This window comes from Schistocerca gregaria, chromosome 9, assembly GCF_023897955.1.
Source record: "Schistocerca gregaria isolate iqSchGreg1 chromosome 9, iqSchGreg1.2, whole genome shotgun sequence".
In the NCBI taxonomy this organism is placed as follows: Eukaryota; Metazoa; Arthropoda; class Insecta; order Orthoptera; family Acrididae; genus Schistocerca; species Schistocerca gregaria.
Window position 1 is genome coordinate 107,589,048 of NC_064928.1, and position 16,496 is coordinate 107,605,543.

The following is a 16,496-nucleotide window of genomic DNA, read 5'->3' on the forward strand; positions in this document are numbered from 1 at the left end:
CATCTTCTGGTCGGCTCCCGATCGTTGTCAGGAGGAGGCCAGTTTTTGATTACTCTGAAGTTTCTATTATTCGGAAAAGAACAACCCGGATTTCTTTACGTAATCAGTATGAATATTAAAATTACCTAAGGGACCTTTAACAATGAACAGTAAAAAAAAACTGCATTTGCAGGTGAAATCATTAATAAATGGGGCAGCTATGAGTTGTACAGAAGACAAGAGGCTGCCTTCTGTACACGACCAGGCTGCTGCAGTATTCTCTGCTGTAGTAAAGGCTGTTTGACATTTATAAGAATAATATGGCATGGAGGTTAAACAAATAAAGGAAAAGAACAGAATACGAAATCTGGTAAGCACTAAATATATTCAAACAATTCTCACTAGGAAATTAGGGCTTATTTATAAACAGTATAACGTACATAACTATTTTTCTAACTGTATGGTGCGATCAGATTTCAGCCTGCCCTGTGCTGTCCGCTTGGTTCACGTTTTTGTCACAAATTACAGTCATTACTTTTCTCCTTTGTTAAAGACAATTCTTGCACTGTTCAACACCTTCATAACAATAACTTGCCGATTTACAGTTTCAAACATAAATTACTTGAATTTTATTAATTAATAATGTTGTCTGAACGCTGGCCAGACCGCTCACTGATATATCTTAAAGTCGACCTTCTTTACGTTTTCACATTACAAGCAGAAGTACATTAAAATCTGAAGATCTACAAAAAAAATTTATTGTCATCTTCTATTTAGATCGAAGCGGAACGTCATTTCAGCTTCTGTTAAAATGTTTCTTTGACTGTGCAATCGATGAATTAGCGTCCGCGCTAGATGCGCATCTTTTCAGTTATGTAAATTATGTAAAACAAATGTCTTCCAAAGAATAGGTCTCATCTCATAAGTTGATCATTTAATATACAGATAGGTGAACGCCTTTCCAATGGTACTCACAGCTCTCATACTACGGAAATCCCAATATTTGTACAAAGGCGATCCAAAGACTGCGTTTTATTGGCAGAGAATTAGAATATACAAAAATCCGGTAAAGAGACTTCCTACATACGTTTGGCGGTCATCTGCTACAGCACTGCTGTGCTATGTTGGATCTTTACCAGATAGGATTGACGAAGAACATCGAAAAACTTAAAAGAAGGGCAGCCCGTTGTACTTTATCGTGGAAAGAGAGAAAAAAGGATATCACGGATATGGAACGCGAGTTTGAGCGACAACCACTGAAACAAAGGCGTTTTTCGTTGAGACGAGATCATTCCACCAAGTCTCGATCACCAACACTCTCCGCTGAATACGAAAATATTTTTTTCGTTACCACCAACGTAAAAATAAATGAGTATCGTAATAAAGTAAGAGTCAGAGCTCCCATGGAAAGACGTACATTTTCGTTTTTTCCACGTGATATTCAAGAGCCGGCCGGAGTGGCCGAGCGGTTCTAGGTGCTTCAGTCTGGAACCGAGCGACCGCTACGGTCGCAGGTTCGAATCCTGCCTCGGGCATGGATGTGTGTGATGTCCTTAGGTTAGTTATGTTTAAGTAGTACTAAGTTCTAGGCGACTGATGACCTCAGAAGTTAAGTCGCATAGTGCTCAGAGCCAGCGAGATATTCAAGAGTGGAACGGTAGGGGATTAGTCAGTAGCACTGAACTGAAGGGCAATCATATACGTGGCAGATGTATTAAGTGCAAACGTCGTCCGTGTAAGTCATTACAACAATACTACCAAAAGTAAAATTTTAATTTAACTAAGTCCAACGTAGACTCTGTGTTATGTTGGTAACACGCAATGAAGCTGTTATGTCACCGCTGACAGTGTTTGCGTGTTTGGCGAGAGGTCAGTTTTCCTGTTGTCTGCTCGACTGATAACAGTAATACACCTTCCTCCCAGCGCGTCAGCGTATCTCAGTTTTCAGAGGTATGGAAAATGTATTGCGTAAATTTCAGAGTAGAGTTTTGAAAAAATTGATTCCGTGCTGTTCCAAACACATTTAATTACAATAGTTTATTTTGTAGTCTAGAAAATGCTAATATTTGAAATTTGTTCACTTTTCAATGACAGTAGTAGCTGTCTGTGTGAGCTTACGTGTTAGTATTGAGATTATAAAGGCCTCATACAGTTTTCAGTAGCATTAAGTTTGCCATAGTGTTGCTCAAGGTACAGTGAAGTTAGTGCTACTATTCTTATTTGGCGGGTGGACATAAACTTGTCTTTTTATTGAAAGGTGGCAGATTTCTACTGTTGATTGAGGGTGATGGTAGAATGAAGGATAGGCTTGGTTATTAGATGGAGCAGCTGTGCAATGACGTGACAATGTTCTGGCTTTCCCAGAACGAATGTCTCACTCTGGAGCAGTGTGTGCGTTAATTTGAAACACAGATTAAAACTGTGTGCCAGACTGGGGCTCGAACATCGGACCTTTGTCTTTCGAAGGCAAATGCTCTACCTCTGAGTTATTAAAGTGCAATTCACGACCTGCCCTCACAACTGCCCCAGAACCTTTTCACCCTCCTTCCAAGCTACATGGAAGTGAATCTTGCTTCGATAGCTCAGTCAGAAGAGCACATTACCGCGAAAGGTAAATGCCCGATAAGGTACTGTTTTAATCTGGGAGAAACTTTGTCTGTTTTTATGCATTGGGCATTCCGTAGCTACATTTACGTCCACCCTAAAACCCTGCTTCTCTCACCATCTTCTATATTTTTGAAGGCGGTAATTAATGTCCCTGCACAATTAAAAAGGAATTCAGGCGTTCAGTTACACTGATGATCGAAATTCACGATTTCGTATTATAAACTAAAATAGTGGGTACGTAGCACTGAGGAATGATTGCCTTTTCAATAGCATCATAGATCAGAGCTTACAAATTTTGTAGTATTTAATATTTCCGTTAATTCGACGTGACTGCTGTTCATGCACCAAAATTGTGTATTAATAATGAAACACAACTGCAGAAAACTTTGATCATAGCATGAACTCATCACATCTGGTCAGGAAGATCAAATACTGTATGACTGACACGGATTTGCTATTTTTTTCAGAACTGTAGATGGTAAACACAGTAGGCTGACTCTCCGACAATTGTTCGGACGATACTGTATTACTGACAAAAGATCTGTGGCAAACGGAGGACGACTAACGAATCTACAGAACTCCATCCTCGGTGTTTTCTTCAAAGAGCGACGCCATATTTTGACCTGATAAGGCATCTGATGACTCTTATCGAATGTTTGGGTTGTAGATGTAAGGCACAATTTTCTTTACACTATGTTGTTTATTGATAATGCGTAGTTCTTCAGTGTTCATGAGACATGTACAGGTCTAATGGAGGTGGAAATAGTGAAGTAACGCTTTGTGTTGTTGCGCCAGACCTACATTTGTGTGTGAGGTACAACTGTAGTGTGTGTGTGTGTTGTGGTTTGTGTGTGTGTGTGTTGTGGTTTGTGTGTGTGTGTGTGTTGTGGTTTGTGTGTGTGTGTGTGTTGTGGTTTGTGTGTGTGTGTGTGTTGTGGTTTGTGTGTGTGTGTGTGTTGTGGTTTGTGTGTGTGTGTGTTGTGGTTTGTGTGTGTGTGTGTGTGTGTTGTGGTTTGTGTGTGTGTGTTGTGGTTTGTGTGTGTGTGTTGTGGTTTGTGTGTGTGTGTTGTGGTTTGTGTGTGTGTGTTGTGGTTTGTGTGTGTGTGTTGTGGTTTGTGTGTGTGTGTTGTGGTTTGTGTGTGTGTGTGTGTGTTGTGGTTTGTGTGTGTGTGTGTGTGTGTGTGTTGTGGTTTGTGTGTGTGTGTGTGTGTGTTGTGGTTTGTGTGTGTGTGTGTTGTGGTTTGTGTGTGTGTGTGTGTGTGTGTGTGTGTGTTGTGGTTTGTGTGTGTGTGTTGTGGTTTGTGGTTTGTGTGTGTGTGTTGTGGTTTGTGTGTGTGTGTGTGTGTGTGTGTGTGTGTGTGTGTTGTGGTTTGTGGTTTGTGTGTGTGTTGTGGTTTGTGTGTGTGTGTGTGTGTTGTGGTTTGTGTGTGTGTGTGTGTGTGTGTGTTGTGGTTTGTGTGTGTGTGTTTGTGTGTGTGTGTGTTGTGGTTTGTGTGTGTGTGTGTGTGTGTGTGTGTGTGTGTGTGTGTGTGTGTGTGTGTGTGTGTGTGTGTGTTGTGGTTTGTGTGTGTGTGTGTGTGTGTGTGTGTGTGTGTGTGTGTGTGTGTGTGTGTGTGTGTGTTTTGTGGTTTGTGTGTGTGTGTGTGTGTTTTGTGGTTTGTGTGTGTGTGTGTGTGTGTGTGTGTGTGTGTTGTGGTTTGTGTGTGTGTGTGTTGTGGTTTGTGTGTGTGTGTGTTGTGGTTTGTGTGTGTGTGTGTGTGTGTGTGTGTGTGTGTGTTGTGGTGTGTGTGTGTGTGTGTGTGTGTGTGTGTGTGTGTGTGTGTGTTGTGGTTTGTGTGTGTGTGTGTGTGTGTGTGTGTGTGTGTGGTTTGTGGTTTGTGTGTGTGTGTGTGTGTGGTTTGTGGTTTGTGTGTGTGTGTGTGTGTGTGGTTTGTGGTTTGTGTGTGTTGTGGTTTGTGTGTGTGTGTGTTGTGGTTTGTGTGTGTGTGTGTTGTGGTTTGTGTGTGTGTGTGTTGTGGTTTGTGTGTGTGTGTTGTGGTTTGTGTGTGTGTGTGTTGTGGTTTGTGTGTGTGTGTTGTGGTTTGTGTGTGTGTGTTGTGGTTTGTGTGTGTGTGTTGTGGTTTGTGTGTGTGTGTTGTGGTTTGTGTGTGTGTGTTGTGGTTTGTGTGTGTGTGTTGTGGTTTGTGTGTGTGTGTTGTGGTTTGTGTGTGTGTGTTGTGGTTTGTGTGTGTGTGTTGTGGTTTGTGTGTGTGTGTGTGTGTGTGTGTTGTGTGTGTGTTGTGGTTTGTGGTGTGTGTGTTGTGGTTTGTGGTGTGTGTGTTGTGGTTTGTGTGTGTGTGTGTTGTGGTTTGTGTGTGTGTGTGTTGTGGTTTGTGTGTGTGTGTGTTGTGGTTTGTGTGTGTGTGTGTGTGTGTGTGTGTGTGTGTGTGTGTGTGTGTGTGTGTGTGTGTGTGTGTGTGTGTGTGGGTGGGGGTGTGTGTGTGGGTGGGGGTGTGTGTTTTTTGTGTTTTTTGTGTGTGTGGGTGTGTGTGTGTGTGGGGGGGGGGGGGGTTGCTGCTGTTGATATTACCCTATACTCATATGAGCAGAAATCCTTGTCTTCTCCATTTCACTTCAATGACACCTACTATATCTAGATTGACTCTTTGCATTTCTGTTTTCATATTTTCTATTTTCAAGATTGAGACATTCCACAACCCGACTCTTAGAACACACATTTCCTTGAGTATTCAGTCTTTTCCTCATTGTCACCTCCAGCTTACCAACCCCTCCGCTCCCATGAGATCCGAAAGGAAATTATTCTGGAATAATTTGCCAGTGGAGAGATCACATTTTTTTCGATTACAGGCCACATATCCCGCGGCTACACGTTATGTGCCTCTAATGCAGTGGTGCCCTGAACCTTCTTAGACAAGGCCGTCAGCTAAATGAGGGCGACTTCTTATGTTGGAAGTCTTCGGCCGCCAATTCTGACTATTAATCAAAATTAAAGCGATGGTGGGTTTCGAACATTGACCGAGGAAGTTCTGGTTATTAATCAAAGACGCTGCTTCTAGAGGATTGTTACGTTATCATAAAGATCACCTAATTCTAAATCCCTGACCAAATTAATTAGTAGCTTGAATGTCTCGGTAAATGCGCTATTGCAGTACCGCTTGAGGTCTTCTGAATGACTACACAAAATATTTCTCTCCATAAATGAAAAATGGCAGAGACACAGCACGGCCTAAACATCTTTTACTTCACCAGAAGATAAAGCTTGACTCTCTCTCTCTCTCTCTCTCTCTCTCTCTGACTGCACTCCACCCGCAAGGAAAGATTCTACTAACAGTCTCTCGCAACCCAACCTCTTCGTCAGATCAGTTGCTACTGAGCCGTATTTTTACGCGTTTCATCCAAAGTATTCCCAAAATTACAATTTTTTTTATAAACGAAGATCCTCAAAACTGTATACTGGGTACATAGTCTCGTTCCGAACACAGAGAGACTAGAAATCAATCGTATCGTTTCCAGCAGACACAGCGTTCTTTCACACGACGCCGTCCTAACGCGCCATGTATACATAGAATAGGAAAGAGACAGCGCTGTGTCACTGGTAATTTAAGATTGCCTGAGCGTGTGGTGGAAGCTAGGGGATATGAACAGCCTCAGACGGAAAGGATTCCAACATTTATGCTAGATAATAGGCATCTAAGACATCATAAGATTGTGCAAGACCACGCAGAGCCTTACTGACTGCATAGAGGGACAACATGGTTTCGGAATGATTGGTGGTTAGAGTTCATCATGGGTGACGCAGTCTGGTGGCTACCGTCACCCATGCAAAAAGCTTGCGATTGAATGAACTAATCCCCAGTATACAAGGGGCTTAAGTTCAGATGGCTCTGAGCACTATGGGACTTAATATCTGAGATCTTCAGTCCCCTAGAATTTAGATCTTAAACCTAACTAACCTAAGGACATCACACACATCCATGCCCGAGGCAGGATTGAAACCTGCGACGGTAGCGGTAGAGCGGTTCCAGACTGAAGCGCCTAGAGCCGTCTCGGCCACACCGGCCGCCATTCAGTAACTGATGCAACATATTTTTTTTCGGTCAGTTTAGATTTAAAAAAAGAGGAAATTCACCAACTGCGACATAATCGCGTGTACAAACAGTGATTCAATACTGTAAAATGCTTTTTTGATTCCAGTCTCTGATCACAAATGAATTCTTTAGACGATGACCGGTTTGTCTGTAATGACCATCTTCAGATTTTCTTTACACCATGTCCTAAAGTGATACGGCCATAATGGCATCGTCAAAAACATACAAATATGATCAGCATAGCATCGTCACACCGATTTAAAATACGGTATAGAATAGGCCACATCGTCCACATAGTGATTATTGCCAACAATGTGGACGATGTGGCCTATTCTACACTATATTTTAAATCTATGTGACGATGCTATGCTGATCATATTTGTATGTTTTTGACGATGCCATTATGGCCGTATCACTTTAGGACATGGTGTAAAGAAGATCTGAAGATGATGATTACAGACTGAAATCGGTCAACGTCTAAAGAATTCCTTTGTGATCAGAGACTGGAATAAAAAAAGCATTTTAAAGAGGAAATTGTTGTGGGACATCGTGGAATACTCCCGCTTCAGTTTCTATACTTGATTGAAGTTCCGATAAGTGGCGGCACTATATATAGCCTTCAAAATGGCGTCTGTGATGGAGGTACGTTGCAACCAGACGGCTGTCGTTGCGTTTCTTTCAGCGGAAAAGCAGAGCATTGCAGATATTCATGGGCGCTTCCAGTATGTTTATGGGGACCTGGCCGTGAACAAAAGGGCTATGAGTCGTTTCAGGGCGTTGCGTCTGTCATCATCGCAACTAGGTCGCGCAAGACTGTCCTATCTCCAGCTGATCTCATACTGCTGTGACTCTTGCAATGTTGAAACGTGTGGACTCTCTCATAGAGCAGCGGGTCACACACACACACACACACACACACACACACACACACACACACACACACACACACACACACCTCGTAGCTCAACTGGATGTGTTAATTCTGGTACCGTGTCCCGCGGAATTTGAATCCGTGCCAGATGTCATGAACGTCGAAGGCCCATAGAGGTCTGTGCACCGTAAGCTGTGGCGGCGCGCACCACCTGGCCCGCTTTTAGTGTGGGGGCGCCACTGTGGAACACGTGGTCCCAGTGGCCAATAGCAGCGTAAGCGCTGGCCACTCGCTCGCCAGTCCCCGCCCCCTGCCACATCTTCACTGTTGTCTCCCCTTTACCCCCCATCTCTACACGCTTCATCTTCTTTCCCAAGGAGGCTTCCATCAACTCCCACTCCCGGATGATGCCCTCTCTCCCTCCATTTATCCCTGCTATCAACTCTGATCCTCGTCCCCCTCCTTTCCTCCATCCTTTTCCTGGGGTCCTTCTCCCCCCTTCCATCCTCTTTTTTCCCCACCTACCCCTTCTCTGCCTCCCTTCTCTCCCCTGAGTCCTTTTACATTTCCCTCCTCTGCCTTTTCCCATTCCATCTCGCATCTGCCCTCCCCATCCTCCCCCTTATGGGTCCTATCACTCCTTTGGTTCCCCCGCCCCTTTCGTTTTTCCTCTCCTCCCTCCTTGTTTTCCACCCATCTGTCCAGCCCCCCCCCCCCCATCTGCCTTGGCTATGGTGTGTCCTCTATGTGCCGACATTTTAGTGCAATGTTTACAATGAGTGTCCAGTGTTGCGTGTCTTTTCCGAAGTGTTGCGAACGGACATCATACTGTCACTGGGTGTGATTTTTATCTCTCTTGTGAAAAGAAACCAGACTGTCACCGTGTTTTTTTAATTGTCTGTCTGCTTCCTGTGTATTTTAATAGCTTTTCCAACCCTTTGCTTTGTTTTAACTTTCCACAATTTTCCGCCGTTTTACAATTTAAGTCACCGTTTTATTGCCTGCTTTTATTGTTTCTTATCTGGAGAACATGGGCTTGAGACAAGGAATGAAAGAGGAGAAAGACTAATTGAGCTCTGTAACAAGTTTCAGCTAGTAATAGCGAGTACCTTGTTCAAGAATCACAAGAGGAGGAGGTGTACGTGGAAAAGGCAGGGAGATATGGGAAGATTTCAATTAGATTACATCATGGTCAGACAGAGATTCCAAAATCAGATACTGGATTGTAAGGCGTACCCAGGAGCAGATATAGACTCAGATCACAATATAGTAATGATGAAGAGTAGGCTGAAGTTCAAGACATTAGTCAGGAAGAATCAATACGCTAAGAAGTGGGATATGGAAGTTCTAAGGAATGACGTGATACGTTTGAAGTTCTCTAACGCTATAGATACAGCAGTAAGGAATAGCGCAGTAGGCAACACAGTTGAAGAGGAATGGACGTCTCTAAAAAGGGCCATCACAGAAGTTGGGAAGGAAAACATAGGTACAAAGAAGGTAGCTGCGAAGAAACCATGGGTAACAGAAGAAATACTTCAGTTGATTGATGAAAGGAGGAAGTACAAACATGTTCCGGGGAAATCAGGAATACAGAAATACAAGTCGCTGAGGAATGAAATAAATAGGAAGTGCGGGGAAGCTAAGACGAAATGGCTGCAGGAAAAATGTGAAGGCATCGAAAAAGATACGATTGTCGGAAGGACAGACTCAGCATACAGGAAAGTCAAAACAACCTTTGGTGACATTAAAAGCAACGGTGGTAACATGAAGAGTGCAACGGGAATCCACTGTTAAATGCAGAGGAGAGAGCAGATAGGTGGAAAGAATACATTGAAAGCCTCTATGAGGGTGAAGATTTGTCTGATGTGATAGATTTAGAAGAGATAGGGGATCCAGTATTAGAATCAGAATTTAAAAGAGCTTTGGAGGACTTACGGTCAAATAAGGCAGAAGGGATAGATAACATTCCATCAGAATTTCTAAAATCATAAGGGGAAGTGGCAACAAAACGACTATTCACGTTGGTGTGTAGAATATATGAGTCTGGCGACATATCATCTGACTTTCGGAAAAGCATCATCCACACAATTCCGAAGACGGAAAGAGCTGACAAGTGCGAAAATTATCGCACAGTCAGCTTAACAGCTCAGGCATCTAAGCTGCTTACAAGAATAATATACAGAAGAATGGAAAAGAAAATTGAGAATGCGCTAGGTGACGATCAGTTTGGCTTCAGGAAAAGTAAAGGGACGAGAGACGCAATTCTGACGTTACAGCTAATAATGGAAGCAAGGCTAAAGAAAAATCAAGATACGTTCATAAGGTTTGTCGACCTGGAAAAAGCGTTCTACAATATCAATTGGTGCAAGTTGTTAGAGATTCTGAAAAAAGAAGGGGTAAGCTATAGGGAGAGACGGGTCATATACAATATGTACAACAACCAAGAGGGAATAATAAGAGTGGACGATCAAGAACGAAGTGCTCGTATTAAGAAGAGAGTTAAGACAAGGCTGTAGCCTTTAGCCCCTACTCTTCAATCTGTACATCGAGGAAGCAATGATGGAAATAAAAGAAAGGTTCAGGAGTGGAATTAAAATACAAGGTGAAAGGATATCAATGATAAGATTCGCTGATGACATTGCTATCCTGAGTGAAAGTGAAGAAGAATTAAATGATCTGCTGAATGGAATGAACAGTGTAATGAGTACACAGTATGGTTTGAGAGTAAATCGGAGAAAGACGAAGGTAATGAGAAGTAGTAGAAATGTTGTTGTTGTTGTTGTTGTTGTTGTCGTTGTTGTTGTTGTTGTTGTTGTTGTGGCGGTCTTCAGTCCTGAGACTGGTTTGATGCAGCTCTCCATGCTACCCTATCCTGTGCAAGCTTCATCATCTCCCAGTACTTACTGCAACCTACATCCCTCTGAATCTGTTTAGTGTATTCATCTCTTGGTCTCCCTCTACGGTTTTTACCCTCCACGCTGCCCTCCAATACTAAATTGGTGATCCCTTGATGCCTCAGAACATGTCCTACTAACCGATCCCTTCTTTTTGTCAAGTAGTGCCACAAACTCCTTTTCTCCCCAATTCTATTCAATACCTCCTCATTAGTTCTGTGACCTACCCACCTAATCTTCAGCATTCTTCTGTAGCACCACATTTCGAAAGCTTCTATTCTCTTCTTGCCAAACTATTTATCGTCCATGTTTCACTTCCATATATGGCTACGCTCCATACAAATACTTTCAGAAACGACTTCCTAACACTTAAATCTATACTGGATGTTAACAAATACCTGTTCTTTAGGAAATCTGTCCTTGCCATTGCTAGTCTTCATTTTATATCTTCTCTAGTTCGACCATGTTATTTTGCTCCCCAAATAGCAAAACTCCTTTACTACTCTAAGTGTCTCATTTCCTAATCTAATTCCCTCAGCACCACCTGACTTAATGCGACTACATTCCATTATCTTCGTTTTGCTTTTGTTGATGTTCATCTTTATCTTTCTTTCAAGACATTGTCCATTCCGTTCAGCTTTTCACGCAAGTCCTCTGCTGTCTCTGATAGAATTACAATGTCATCGGTGAACCTCAAAGCTTTTATTTCTTCTCCATGGATTTTAACTCCTACTCCGAATTTTTCTTTTGTTTCCTTCACTGCTTGCTCAATATACAGATTGAATAACATCGGGGATAGGCTACAACCCTGTCTCACTCCCTTTCCATTTCCCTCAACTCTTATAAATGCCATCTGCTTTCTGTACAAATTGTAAATAGCCTTTCGCTCCCTGTATTTTACCCCTGTCACCTTTAGAATTTGAAAGAGAGTATTCCAGTCAACATTGTCAAAAGCTTTCTCTAAGACTACAAATGCTAGAAACGTAGGTTTGCCTTTCCTTAATCTTTCTTCCAAGTTAAGTCGTAAGGTCAGTATTGCCTCTCGTGTTCCAATATTTCTACGGAGTCCAGACTGATGTTCCCCAAGGTCGGCTTGTACCAGTTTTTCCATTCATCTATACATAATTCGCGTGGGTATTTTGCAGCTGTGACTTATTAAACTGATTGTTCGGTAATTTTCACATTTGTCAACACCTGCTTTCTTTGGGATTGGAATAACTATTCTTCTTGAAGTCTGAGGGTATTTCGCCTGTTTCATACATCATCTTCACCAGATGGTAGAGTTTTGTCAGGTCTGGCTCTCCAAAGGCCATCAGTAGTTCTAATGGAATGTTGTCTACTCACGGGGCCTTGTTCCGACTCAGGTCTTTCAGTGCTCTGTCAAACTCTTCTCGCAGTATCGTATCTCCCATTTCATCTTCATCTACATCCTCTTCCATTTCCATATTGTCCTCAAGTACATCGCCCTTGCATAGACCCTCTGTATAATGCTTCCATCTTTCTGCTTTCCCTTCTTTGCTTAGAACTGGGTTTCCGTCTGAGCTCAACTGTCATCTAGGGTCCAAATAATACGGTCGTGAGCCCAGGAAAGGCGCAGCTGCAATGTGCTGTTACCAAAGGCACTTGCGTCAGTTGTCTGCTACCGTAGGCCATAAGGTCTTGAGACCCTCATCCATGGCAGGGGTTATTTCACGGAGTCTCGTAGCACTGACAACTATAAGGAAACGCCGCTGCTCTCGGTCGTTAAGTGAAGGTTGTCGATGACTGCGTCGGCTGTGGTGAGAGATAATGCCTTAAATCAGGCATTCAAGGCACGCACTTGACGCTGTGGATCTCGGAATATTGAATTTGCTAACGATTTCCGAAAATAAATGGCCCAAGCGTCTAGCGCCAACTACAACTCCGCGATCAAAGTATGTTCATTCCCAACATGCGGCCATAATCACGTCGGAAACCTTTCCACATGAATCACCTGAGTACAAATCACTGGTCCGACAATGCACAGGCCTTTTATACCTTGTGTACGCGATACGAACACCATTTGTGTGTGTGTGTGTGTGTGTGTGTGTGTGTGTGTGTGTGTGTGTGTGTGTGTGTGTGTGTGTGTGTGTGTCGGTATCCCATTTCCTTGGATGAGTGTATTTTGCCACTCAGCCAAGCAAAACTTCGAGCTGTATCAAGCCACATGTAAACTGAAGGGCACCTACGGAAATCTATATTCTTCTTATTTCATCACTTACTTTCGCTTTATGTTTCTCCTAGCTACTTCTGTCCCCTAGAAATAAACTGCTTTTTAAAATTAATCACCCGGAAGACGCAGTTGAATGTCGGTATATGTTCGTACAGGTACAGCCCATTAACGGTTATGTAAATATTCCGTTCTCTCTGAGAGCAGAACGGCCACCATTGTGAGTGCGTGTTGGTGTATAGTGTTGTTACAAGACCTGTGGGATATGTAAGAGGAGTTAAATTGTGCCGGCATGAGTGGCCGAGCGGTACTAGGCGCTTCAGTCTGGAACAGCGCGACCGCTACGGTCGCAGGTTCGAATCCTGCCTCTGGTATGGATGTGTGTGATGTCCTTAGGTTAGTTAGGTTTAAGTAGTTCTAAGTTCTAGGGGACTGATGACCTCAGATGTTAAGTCCAATAATGCTCAGAGCCATTTGTTAAAATTGTCACATGTTGAGTGGTGGCTGTGGTGGATATGGAGTAGCTGCCCACTCGTGAGACAGAGTTATCACTATAAGACAGTGTTCGGAAAGTGACCCCTTTGTAGGTATCCATTTGGCCAACTTGTCCAATCGTCCAGTATCCACATTTGTGGATTTTTCATTTCTTTCACAACACTTACTGTGTGACACTTCTAAAAATCATAGTAATGAATACAATAACATTAATACACAAATGTATGGGTTTTTTTTGTCATCAGTCTACTGACAGGTTTGATGCAGCCCGCCACGAATTCCTTTCCTGTGCTAACCTCTTCATCTCAGAGTAGCACTTGCAACCAACTTCCTCAATTATTTGCTTGACGTATTCCAATCTCTATCTTCCTCTACAGTTTTTGGCCTCTACAGCTCCCTCTAGTACCATGGAAGTCATTCCCTCATGTCTTAGCAGATGTCCTATCATCCTGTCCCTTCTCCTTATCAGTGTTTTCCACATATCCCTTTCCTCTCCGACTCCGCGTAGAACGTTCTCATTCCTTACCTTATCAGTCAACCTAATTTTCAACATTCGTCTCTAGCACCACATCCCAAATGCTTGGATTCTCTTCTGTTCCGGTTTTCCCACAGTCCATGTTTCACTACCATACAATGCTGTACGCCAGACGTACATCCTCAGAAATTTCTTCCTTAAATTAAGGCCGGTATGTGATATTAGTAGACTTATCTTAACCAGAAATGCCTTTTTTGCCATAGCGAGTCTGCTTTTGATGTCCTTCTTGCTCCGTCCGTCATTGGTTATTTTACTGCCTAGGTAGCAGAATTCCTTAACTTCATTGACTTCGTGACCATCAATCCTGATGTTAAATTTCACGCAGTTCTCATTTCTGCTACTTCTCATTACCTTCGTCTTTCTCCGATTTACTCTCAAACCATACTGTGTACTCATTAGACTGTTCATTCCATTCAGCAGATCATTTAATTCTTCTTCATTTTCACTCAGGATAGCAATGTCGTCAGCGAATCGTATCATTGATATCCTTCCACCTTGTATTTTAATTCCACTCCTGAACCTTTCTTTTATTTCCATCATTGCTTCCTCGATGTACAGATTGAAGAGTATGGGCGAAAGGCTACAGCATTGTCTTACTCCCTTCTTAATAAGGGCACTTCGTTCTTGATCGTCCACTCTTATTATTCCCTCTTGGTTGTTGCACATATTGTATATGACCCGTCTCTCCCTATAGCTTACCCCTACTTTTTTGAGAATCTTAAACAGCTTGCACCATTTTATATTGTCGAACGCTTTTTCCAGGTCGACAAATCCTATGAACGTGTCTTGATTTTTCTTTAGCCTTGCTTCCATTATTAGCCGTAACGTCAGAATTGCCTCGCTCGTGCCTTTACTTTTCCTAAAGCCAAACTGATCTTCACCTAGCGCATTCTCAATTTTCTTTTCCATTCTTCTGTATATTATTCTTGTAAGCAGCTTCGATGCAGGAGCTGTTAAGCTGATCGTGCGATAATTCTCGCACTTGTCAGCTCTTGCCGTCTTCGGAATTGTGTGGATGATGCTTTTCCGAAAGTCAGATGATATGTCGCCAGACTCAAATATTCTACACAGCAACGTGAATAGTCGTTTTGTTGCCACTTCCCCTAATGATTTTAGAAATTGTGATGGAATGTTATCTATCCCTTCTGCCTTATTTGACCGTAAGTCCTCCAAAGCTCTTTTAAATTCTGATTCTAATACTGGATCCCCTATCTCTTCTAAATCTATCACATCAGACAAATCTTCACCCTCATAGACTTTCAATGTATTCTTTCCACCTATCTGCTCTCTCCTCTGCATTTAACAGTGGAATTACCGTTGCACTCTTAATGTTACCACCGTTGCTTTTAATGTCACCAAAGGTTGTTTTGACTTACCTGTATGCTGAGTCTGTCCTTCCGACAATCATATCTTTTTCGATGTCTTCACATTTTTCCTGCAGCCATTTCGTCTTAGCTTCCCTGCACTTCCTATTTATTTCATTCCTCAGCGACTTGTATTTCTGTATTCCTGATTTTCCCAGAGCATGCTTGTACGTCCTCCATTCAAATATGGTTCAAATGGCTCTGAGCACTATGGGACTCAACTGCTGTGGTCATTAGTCCCCTAGAACTTAGAACAACTTAAACCTAACCAACCTAAGGACATCACACACATCCATGCCCGAGGCAGGATTGGAACCTGCGACCGTAGCAGTCGCGCGGTTCCGGACTGCGCGCCTAGAACCGCGAGACCACCGCGGCTGGCTTTCCTTCTTTCATCAATCAACTGAAGTATTTCTTCTGTTACCCATGGTTTCTTCGCACCAACTTCTTTGTACCTATATTTTCCTTACCAACTTCTGTGATGGCCCTTTTTGGAGACGTCCATTCCTCTTCAACTGTGTTGCCTACAGCGCTATTCCTCATTACTGTATCTATAGCGTTAGAGAACTTCAAACGTATCTCGTCATTCCTTAGAACTTCCGTATCCCACTTCTTAGCGTATTGATTCTTCCTGAATAATGTCTTGAACTTCAGCCTACTCTTCATCATTACTACACTCCTGGAAATTGAAATAAGAACACCGTGAATTCATTGTCCCAGGAAGGGGAAACTTTATTGACACATTCCTGGGGTCAGATACATCACATGACCACACTGACAGAACCACAGGCACATAGACACAGGCAACAGAGCATGCACAATGTCGGCACTAGTACAGTGTATATCCACCTTTCGCAGCAATGCAGGCTACTATTCTCCCATGGAGACGATCGTAGAGATGCTGGATGTAGTCCTGTGGAACGGCTTGCCATGCCATTTCCACCTGGCGCCTCAGTTGGACCAGCGTTCGTGCTGGACGTGCAGACCACGTGAGACGACGCTTCATCCAGTCCCAAACATGCTCAATGGGGGACAGATCCGGAGATCTTGCTGGCCAGGGTAGTTGACTTACACCTTCTAGAGCACGTTGGGTGGACCGGGATACATGCAGACGTGCATTGTCATGTTGGAACAGCAAGTTCCCTTGCCGGTCTAGGAATGGTAGAACGATGGGTTCGATGACGGTTTGGATGTACCGTGAACTATTCAGTATCCCCTCGACGATCACCAGAGGTGTACGGCCAGTGTAGGAGATCGCTCCCCACACCATGATGCCGGGTGTTGGTCCTGTGTGCCTCGGTCGTATGCAGTCCTGATTGTGGCGCTCACCTGTACGGCGCCAAACACGCATACGACCATCATTGGCACCAAGGCAGAAGCGACTCTCATCGCTGAAGACGACACGTCTCCATTCGTCCCTCTATTCACGCCTGTTGCGACACCACTGGAGGCGGGCTGCACGATGTTGGGGCGTG

At 43.3% G+C, this 16,496-nt stretch overlaps 1 protein-coding gene across 1 annotated transcript in view; it reads left to right on the forward strand.

The window, feature by feature from the left end:
- The first annotated feature begins 1,841 nt into the window (after positions 1–1,841).
- The window catches only part of LOC126291859 (DNA-dependent metalloprotease SPRTN-like), a 130,062-nt gene continuing 115,407 nt past the window's right edge, over positions 1,842–16,496 (forward strand). The window contains exon 1 of the mRNA XM_049985580.1: positions 1,842–1,929. The gene's annotated coding sequence lies outside the window, so the exon portion shown is untranslated. The remainder of the gene's footprint in view (positions 1,930–16,496) is intronic.